The following is an 8201-nucleotide window of genomic DNA, read 5'->3' on the forward strand; positions in this document are numbered from 1 at the left end:
GGGCAGGACTCCCAGGACCACCTCGGCTGCTGTGCAGTGAGAGTCTAGATTCCTGGTCCCACCCTATCCGGCATCTCAGTTCCCCAGAACATCTGGAACACCTACCTCCGGTCTCCCCCCAAAACGGCAGACAGTTGACAGTCAGCTTCCTCCTGTCGGCTGTGGGTTCGTGGGCGAGGCAGCCCAGCTACAGTCACTCTCCAACCTCTCATGACCTGAAGTCTAGGCTTGCCCTCTTCTCTGCTGTGGGCTGGAAACCCTATTTTTCACTTTCTTCATTGATCCTGCCTCTCAGCTCTTCCATCCCTGTGCTCACTTGCTTCTCAGTTCCCAGTCTGTTGTGACCTTCAGATTCCATCTGATGTGTCATAAGCTGACCCCTCAGGTAGTGAAAAGTGTGGCTTCTGGCAGGAGATTGCAGAGAGCACTGGTGAGGCTCAGCACTTGGCTCCTGAAGATCAGTGCACAGCCACTCTTGACACCTGCCTCTCAGCCTCAGGCTGAACCCTGGAGCTGCAGATGTTACCTGCGTGGGTGCACAGAGCTGCAGGAGGCCGCAGAGCAGCGCAGGCACGGGGTGGCAATGGGAGTACCGGGGAGGTGGCCCAAGCCCTCTGCCCAGTGGGCTGCCCTCTGATGCTGGCGCACCACCCATCTGCCCAGGCGGAAGGCGGTGTCGGCTAGGATGGAACATCAGATCTGGTCCAAACAGACAATCTGAAAAATACTTACTTTGACTTCAGAACATGTCACAGGCAGTTCTGGCAGAGCAGCTCCTAGAGTGCCGAGTAGAAGCAGAAATTTGAAATTTACTGTGAAGGCTACCTATTCCAAGGGATTCCCGGGTATATGTTTTTTCAAAAGGAGAAAATCCTTTGATAAGATCCCCACCCCAGGCTGTCTCTGAGTCACCCTCCCCTCCCCGGCACTCACCTGCCCAGGATTTCCAGGGCCATCATGGGTGCAGATTGCAATTTCCAGTTCTATTTGTTCGGGCTAATTGTGGGCGCTCCATACCCTCACGAGGTGAAGGTGGCCAGGATGAAGACTGGCGATCACAAAGCCCACTCTGTCCCTCGCGGGTGCTCAGAGCCTACTTGTTGACTTGAAGGAATGATCATAATTCATTATGGCTCTTCCTGGTGTCTAGACCAGTGCTGTCCAGCAGAATAGAATGTGGCCCACAAACACAAGCTACATATGTGTAGTATTTTAAAATTTTTTAGTAGCCTCATTAAAAAAGTAAACAAGTTAACACATCTTATTAAATTCATTATATCCAAAGTGTTCTCATTTCAACATGTAATCAACATAAAATAATCACCGAGATGCTACATTGGTTTTTTCGTTTGTTTGGGGGTTGTTTTTTACACTAAGTCTTTGCAATCAGGAGTGTATTTTGCACTTAAAGCACATCTCAGTTTGGATGAGCCACATCTCAAGTGCTCAATAGCCACAAGTGGCTGGTGGCTACCATATTGGATAGCATAGGTGTAGACAGTAACTGATGCTATTAATTAAGTAGCAATATCTAAACGCAGGAAACTTTGAAATAAGGCAAGGACAGAAGAGAGGAAACAGCAGGAAAGACTTGGATCAGCTGCAGCAGACAAAAACCTCATTAAAGGTCAGAGGGAACCTATATATACCTTTCTGGAAGGCAAGAGAGGAGCTAGGATGATTTTGGCAGGATTGGGGAATTTTTTTTAAGGAAGATTAGCCCTGAGCTAACTGCTGCCAATCCTCCTCCTTTTGCTGAGGAAGACTGGCCCTGAGCTAACATCCGTGCCCATTTTCCTCTACTTTATATGTGGGACGCCTACCACAGCATGGCGTGCCACGCTGTGCCATGTCCACACCCGGGATCCGAATCAGCGAACCCCAGGCTGCCAAAGCGGAATGTGCACACTTAACCGCTGTGCCACGGGGCCAGCCCAGGATTGGGGAATTTTAACTCAACCTAGAGTGAGAGACCTAGCTGTGTCCTGCCCTGAAGCGGCTCTGGCTCCCGAGAACTTGCTGTTGGTAACGTTAAGATTTCCATCAATCTTTTCAGAAGGTCCAGGAGGGGAGAGAGCGGCAGCCAGGCCCTGAGGCCTGGTGCTGAGGAAGCCTCTTCCTGACGCAAGGACTTTGCTGGCAAGGGCTCTCGGTGATGGCTTGAGCTTCCACTTTTGCCCTGTAAAGGTGGAGATTCATTCTTGTTTCTTGCGAAGCCACAGATACCTTTAAGTGAGTGAGATCCACACACCACGCTCACACAAGTCTCTGAGGATGTCCAGCCAAACCCAGAACGCCTCTGCAGCCCCAGCCTTGGCCTTGGCATTCATGGGGACTTCAGGCATTTTGGTGTTGAAAGGAAAGGAGGGAAAGAATCGTCAGTCCGTGCCATGACTCAAGCTCTTGCTATCGTGTCCCTTAAGAGGTCTAAGATATTACAACCTGGAGACCAACCGTGGTGACAACTCCTGAAAGGAGCACTGGCAGCCCGTGCAACGATGCGGGAGTCCTCAAGAGGGTTCATTGTCACCTGAACCTTTGGGAAGAGGTTGATGAGGCCATGAAGCCACAGATAACATCTTCCATGCAGAGCACCACCAAGAGCCTTCCCCTTGGGCACATACTGCATTCCAGGTCTGGCATAGGGGACAAGGTGCCACTCAGCCTCCCAGAATGCTTACAGAACACCCCTAATGCTTGACTGCCCTTTGTTCTTGCACAAAACTATTCCCATGATCCATCTGACCACAAATCCAGACCAAGCCTGACCCACGCCCGGAGTGAAGGGACGACAGCAGAGGTTAGTATGCTCACTGGCTCCATCCTGCCCCGGGGGAGCCTGGCCCACTGGGCTCAGTCCTCAAGCCCCCACCGTCTTCTGGGCAGTGCTTCAGTTGGGCTCCGAAGTGTTAACTGCTGCTCCCCTCACCCCCCACCCCGACCCCTCATGCCATAGTCCTGGCCTTCAGCCACCTGAACCCCTGCCCACTTGGCAGCCTATAGGCTTCCTGACAAGTGTCTGACCAGCTGCCAATCTCTATTCCCCCCAAGGGCCGTCTGCTTCTCCCTGGCAGCTGTAGTGCCCACTTGGGTTTAAAAATAAACTCACTGTCTGCCTTTCCTCCAGCCCGACCCCAGTAACTTCTTCCAGGTTGAGCCTGAACCCAGCTGCCTCTGAAAATAAGGTGCCACTGTCATTCCAGAGGCCACTGCAAGGAATATGTTCCAATGTTCTCACTGAGGATAGACCATATGAAGTTCGACCCAGGAAACTCTGATTTCTCATGGGGCACCTGTCACTTCTCTAATCCGAGGGCCATTCCTGAGTTGAGGGCTTAAGCACAGGGGTGGGATGATGGGAGGCCATGCTGATCTTAGGGGAAGAAAGGCTCCCAGGCTTGCCCAGAGTGATGTCATCACAAAACTGCAGTCTCCAGCCTCACCTGGGCGCTCACAGCAACAGCACGCGCTCACCTGCATTCACCCGGCGGGTGCCTCTCTCCCCATCTAATTTCACTTGCTTTGCTCTCTACAAAACTCGCCTCATCCCACCCCTGCTCACCAGATACCCTCTCCCCTCCTACCTCACAGTCTGAAACCCCTCTCTTAATGTCCTGCCAGTGCCCCCCTTGCATTCTTTTTTTTTTTTAAAGATTGGCAACTGAGCTAACATCTGTTGCCTATCTTCTTCTTTTTTCTTCTTCTCCCCAGAGCCCCCCAGTACGTGGTTGTATATTCTAGTTGTAGGTCCTTCTGGCTCTGCTATGCGGGCCGCCACCTCAGCATGCTTGATGAGTGGTGCCAGGTCCGCTCCCAGGATCCGAACCAGAGAAACCCTGGGCCACTAAAGCAGAGTGCAAGAACTTAACCACTTGGCCACGGGGCCAGACCCCCCTCTTCCTTTCTTACCAGTATTCTTGGGTCCTTCTCCAGGGTCAATCCCTCCCCCTTTGAACTCCAACCCCTCCCGCCTTCTTAGGACATCACTCTGCCATGCGCCAATCCTCTTCCCTGGTATCTTCTACTTCTCGCTCCCATAACCCAAGACCCTTACTTCCTTAAAAACAAAAACAAAACCCACCTCCGCCAAAACAACCCCCTGGCCACCAGCCCCACATCTTCACAGCCAGGCTTCTTGGTGGAATGTCTGCTCTGCTGTCACATTTCCTCATCACCTTGGAGCAAACACTGGAGGGTGCCAACTTCAAATCCATCTCCTTCTCTATCCCATCATCTGGATCCTAGCAATGGCCAGCTCCAGTCCTCTGGCTGTGCCTTCTCCAGTCCCTTTCCAGTCCCAGTCCCTCCTCAACCCCGGAGCTCTGGCTCTCCTGTCTGTCCCCTACTTGCCTCTCCAGCTCATTGTGGGCCCATCTTCCCCTCTGGGCTCCAACCTTCAGCTCCTTGAAGGTTCTTGTCCTTGGACCTTCTTCCCATTTATGACTTCACCTCTACTTTACCTGGCTAACTCCTATTCACCCTTCAGGTCTCCATTTACGTCACTTACTCCAGAAAGCCAGCCTGGGTCGGGTGTCTCCCCACATGCCCTTGAAGCACTTCTTAGTTCTATTTCCTAGATCAGAGTGCTCAGTACACTGCATCACGATAGCTGGTCTGCTCTCCCACAGACAGCATCAGCTCCAGAAAGGGTGGGGCTAAGTCTACCTTTTACAGTGTCATATTCCCAGCTTGCAATCTGGTGCCTGCAATATTTGTGGTGCTTAATAAATGTTTGTTAAATGAAAAAAAAACAATGCTGGGGCCGGCCCGGTGGCACAGCAGTTAAGTTCGCACATTCCACTTAGGCGGCCTGGGGTTCGCTGGTTCGGATCCGGGTGCGGACATGGCACCACTCGGCAAGCCACGCTGTGGCAGGTGTCCCACATATAAAGCAGAGGAAGATGGGCATGGATGTTAGCTCAGGGCCAGGCTTCCTCAGCAAAAAGAGGAGGATCGGCAGCAGTTAGCTCAGGGCTAATCTTCCTCAAAACAAAACAAAACAAACAAACAAACAAAAACAGTGCCATCCAAAGATGAAAGCAGGCTGATGGTTGTGTGTTGGGCTAGGAGAAAAAAGAGAAACATGAAATTGGACCTGAAAATCCAGACTAGCCTACAACTGTTTAGCTGTAGTTTTATCTGGAATTTAAGTGATCTTTGGGGGAAGCAAGACGGTTTCATTTGAGACATACTCCATGGTATGTGCTCACGGTGGAAATTTCTTTCCCCATGTACAATAGAATTGATTTGCTGCTATAAAGAAAGAATTGGGATTATCGTCCCAGTCCCACCCCCTCCCGCTCAGCTAGCTTCCCCTCTTAGCCTTTCTAGATTTATCAGTGGAAACACCCTTCTTCCCACACCAGGCGCCCCATCTGTGAAGCCCTGGAACTCACAGCCCCTAGTCAGAGAGCTTGCTGTGGCTGGGCCCTGGCACAGCATCGCAGGGGATCCTCACACCGGCCAAATGTGGCAGGGCTAGCACCACCCACTTACAGGCAAGGAAGCCCAGCCTCAGACAATGCAGCCCCTTGAACTCCCCATGTCGCTTGTAGCATGCATCTGACACTGCTTCTTTTATGTAAAGGTCCTATTTTCTGCAACTCTGTAAAGCCGCCCAGGGAGCCTTATTTACATCTTTTTGCAACTTCTGTCAAGTCTTTACATAGGACCACCTAACACATCCATGCTGGTGAGGACGCTAACACATGCCCTCCTGTGCCGTCCGTGCGGCCTGGAGCGGAGACAGGAGAAGCGAGGTGGAACAGGCCCACTGCTCCAACGAGAGCCAAACGCTCCCTTCAAATGATGTTCACGGGTTCTTCCTTTTCTGAGTATCTCGTAAATGTCAAAGATTTATAGTGTTTACTTCCTAAAATAGTTGCCCAGCATCTCCAGGCGCTTAAGGGGAAAGAATAGATGTGAAAAAAACATCCTAATAATCAGTGTTGTTGAAAAGGATGGAGACTAAAATCCTGTTTATTCAGACAGAATTGCAGAATCTGAAAGTGAGAGGAACCTGAGAAAGTATCTGTCCAACTTCCCACTGGATTCCTCCTGCGAATCCCCAACTTGGCCTTTGGGTAAATTCCTGCAATGATGGGAAACACACCACCTCAAAAGGCAAGATTCATTGGACAACTTAAACAGTAACCAAGTTCTGCCTCCCTCCCATTCCCCCACTATGTCCTCTTTCTGGGACAGTCTTTAAGGATGTGGAGGCTGCTGATAGCTCCCCAGCACAAGCCTTCTCCTCCTCAGGGTGAAGGTCCTTTTGGATTCCGTAAGTGCTCCTCACCGGCCATGGACCCAGGCCTTGCCCTGTCCCGTCTTTCCCCTCTGGACACGCCCCAATCTACCCACGCTCCTCCTAAAGCATATTGCCCAGAAATAAAGAGACTGCTTCAGGGCATCACGACCCTTAGAGCCGGAGCAGTGGGCCATCACCTTCCTGGATAAAGAAATCTTATTTCCACGGAAGCAGTAACTGTGCTCTGAACCACACACTGACCACATCAAGAACGTGTATTTATCGGCCTTCGTCTCACCATGATTTGGCCTAAATCCGTAGATATTAAATGAGAAAGTTATTTCAGTTAAATTTAATATAGATTTTTTTCTAGGAAGGTGCCAAAAACTATATGTCAATCCTTGTTCAGAGAATTTATTACATGAAGACACTAGAAATTACGCATGGAGAGACAGCTGAGGACTCACTGATAAGCATCTGCATGGCCTTTCCCTTTGGTAAGCACGGCAAATTCACTTCTGTGAAGTGATCCCTCCTGTTCTCTTGAGAACAAGGAGCCGTGGCGAGGCCTTCATGTTGCTAGTAGCCGGAAACGAAACTGAAGGCGTCCACAGTTGTGCCATGAAGCAGAGTGGTCATCCAACAGCGCAGCAGGAGTTCTACACGGGCTGGTAGGAAAAGCACTCCAAGACGTAGAAAATGAAAAAACAAGACGTAGGATGATGCCTTATACAGAGGCTGATATATACACGCACAGGGAAAGCCTGCGGCAGAACTCACAACAGACCAGCGGTTACACTGGGGAGAAAAACTGTTGGGAAAGGGATATTTATTTTTCATCCACTTAATACATTTTGGTAGTTTTAATTTTTAAGACGTGCATGTATATTACTTTTAAAATACTGGCAAGTATTATCTGAGTGTAGAAGTTGTAGACTATTATTTCCTTCACATTTTTCTGTGTTTAAAGATAAAAAAGAGGGCCAGCCCGGTGGTGCAGTGGTTAAGTGTGCACGTTCCACTTTGGCAGCCCGGGGTTTGCCGGTTCGGACCCCGCATGTGGACATGGCACCGCTTGGCAAGCCATGCTGTGGCAGGCGTCCCACATACAAAGTAGAGGAAGATGGACACGGATGTTAGCTCAGGGCCAGTCTTCCTCAGCAAAAAGAGGAGGATTGGCAGCAGATGTTAGCTCAGGGCTAATCTTCCTCAAAATAAATAAATAAATAAATAAATATCCTTATTTAAAAAAAAGGATGAAAAAGTGTACGTGTGCTTTTCAAAAAAGACAATGCTAATAATGGCTTTTTAGGGACTGAGCAATTACTGATGTCTTTTGTTTTCTTTGTATTTTTTTCTGCATTTCCAAGTTTTTATAAGGAGTGTGTAATACCTTTATAACCAGAAAAAAATGTCATTAAAACAATAAAAAAACCAGTAGGCAATGGTATTTGTATTTTAAAAAACCCACAAAATTCACTGAAACACACACTGAAAAGGGTACATTTATCGTCTCTAAATTATGCCTCATGAATGTTAAGGAGTTAAAGCTTTAGGTTCTCACGTTTCATTCTAAAAAGTCTACGTTACAGTGCATGAGTTATGATCTTTGTGAGGAGTTCATTTGTGTACACTAACAGATGTTCCTGTTAAATGTCTTAACTGTTCCCTTTCAAGACAATTAATTAAATTTAAGTAACTTCTCTGACTTTGGTGTCACTAATTTTGGGTTTGGGGTCGTGTAGCTGCTGTTACTAAAGCTGACGACTGTGATTCTGTTGAATAAATGGTCTGCTAAGCAAAGAGCCAGAATGATGTGCTTGTATGTGCTTGTATGTGATAAACGGCGATTACCTCTAGGAAGGGAAATAGGAAGGAATATGAGGGGTACTTCTACTTTTTCATTTCCTTTAGTATTGACCAAGACTGTTATTTTGTTTTAGTAAGTTTC

The sequence above is a fragment of the Equus asinus genome, chromosome 13 (assembly GCF_041296235.1).
Source record: "Equus asinus isolate D_3611 breed Donkey chromosome 13, EquAss-T2T_v2, whole genome shotgun sequence".
NCBI lineage: Eukaryota > Metazoa > Chordata > Mammalia > Perissodactyla > Equidae > Equus > Equus asinus.